The following is a 2,205-nucleotide window of genomic DNA, read 5'->3' on the forward strand; positions in this document are numbered from 1 at the left end:
TATCCACATACCTCTTTCCCATACTTCCTTGTCACCAATTTTCCAGTTAAGTTCCTTCCAATTCCCAGATCCAGTCAAGCCATTAGCCACAGCCCATGTATCAGTATACAATCTCACGTCTGGCCATTTTTCCTTGCAGGCAAACTGAATGGCCTGTTGCACTGCTCAAAGTTTTGCCCATTGGGAAGGTTTCTATTCAACACTGTCCTTTAGAGAGATCCCAGAAAGGGGCTGCAGTGCTGCTGTTGTCCACTTATTAGTGGCACCTACATATCATGCTTATCCATCTGTAAAGCAAGCATGGCTTTTCTGTTCTTCAGTTAAATTATCCTAAGAAACTCCCCAGGAGGCCAAAGGTGCAGATTTGGAGAAGTAAGGTACTGTGACAGGATTGGAGACTGTAGGCATTTGGGCCACTTCTTCATGCAGCTAACTTGCACCTTCAGGCCCAGGTTTGGCCTGATCTCATATACACCACTTCCATTTAACAATGGAGTGTTGCTGTGCATGTGCAACTTTGTGACTGTAGGTCAGACAATACCCAGTTCATGATAGGCAGCTCAGGCATCATGGGGACTAGGTGGCCCATGGTGAGGTGTCCAGAGTCCACCAAAGCCCTATACAGGTTAACAGCTGTTTTCAAAGGGGGAGTAGTTATCTGCAGAGGATGGCAGGACTTTACTCCAAAATACCAACAGTCTCCACTGTGGTTCACCAATAGGGGTTTGCCAAAGTCTCCACACTGCATCTCTATCTACAACCGACACTTCTAACACCATTGGGCCAGTTGTAACATATGGTCCCAGTAACAAAGTAGCTTGCATGGCATCCTGAACCTGTTGCAGAGCCATTTCTGTATCTGGGCCCCACTCAAAATTGGAAGCCTTTCAAGTCACTTGATAAATAAGTCAAAGTAGAACACCCAACTGAGAGATATGTTGCCTCCAAAATCCGAAAAGACCCACTAGGCACTGTGCCTCCTGCTTAGTGGTTGGGAGACCAGATTCAATAGCTGATTCTTCACTTCAGTAGGGATGTCTCAACATGCCCCACACCACTGGACCCCCTAAAGATGTTATTGAGGTGAAAGTGCCTGAATCTTCGTTGTGTTAATTTCCCAACCTCTTGCCCGTAGATGTTGTACCAATGAATCTAGTCTTTGATACTTCCTCCTTAGTGGGTTCAGTCAGCATAATGTCATCAATATAATGGATCAGTGTGGCATTTTGTGGAATAGACAGGCCATCAAGATCACTTTGGATTAAATTATGTTACAGGGTGAAAGAGTTGATGTACCTCTGGGGGAGAGTTGTGAAAGTGTATTGTCCCTGCCAGCAGAAGGCAAACTGCTTCTGGTGGTCCTTCCAGACCGGTATTGAGAAGAAGGCCTTGGCCAGATCAAAAGCTGCACACCAATTACCATAAGTATTAATTTGCTCAAGCTCCTGGAACAGGAGCTGGAATTGGAATCACCACCTGGTTAAGTTTATGATAATCCACTGTCATTCTCCAGGATCCATATGTTTTCTTTACAGGCCAAATAGGTAAGTTAAACAGGGATGTGGTAGGAATCACCACCACTGTATCCTTCAAGTCTTTGTTGGTGGCACTGATCTCTACAATCCCTCTTGAAATGTGGTACTGCTTTGGGTTTACTATTTTCCTAGGCAATGGCAGTTCTAATGGTGTCCACTTGGCCTTTCCTACTGTGATAGCCTTTATTCCGCATTTCAGGGATCCAATATGGGGGTTATGCCAGTTACTAAGTATGACTATTCCAATGATGCATTCTGGAGATGGGGAAATAACTACATGATGAGTTCGGGGGCCACTGGATCCATGGTGAGGTGTACCTTAGCTAAAACTCCATTGATAACTTGACCTACATAAGTCCCATTCTGACTGGTGGACCTTTGAACACTTTGGGTCTCCTGGAATTAGTGTCAGTTCAGAGCCAGTGTCAAGTAATCCCCTACATGTTTGAATATTTCCTTTCCCCAAGTAAACAGTCACATTCCATAAGGCTGCAGATCTCCTTCAGGAAGTCTATAAGAAAAACTAACAGTATAAACCTTCAGTGATGTAACAAGGTCCTCCTTCAAAGGGACCTGGCCTTATCCTAATTCAAGGGGTTGTGGGTCTGTAAACTGGCTTAGGTCTGGGAATTGTTAGAGTGATTGTGACTCTCTATTCTGCTGTTCACCT

This window comes from Echinops telfairi, unplaced genomic scaffold (assembly GCF_000313985.2).
Source record: "Echinops telfairi isolate 266 unplaced genomic scaffold, ASM31398v2 ScPeMD7_7469;HRSCAF=8507_0, whole genome shotgun sequence".
Lineage (NCBI taxonomy): Eukaryota > Metazoa > Chordata > Mammalia > Afrosoricida > Tenrecidae > Echinops > Echinops telfairi.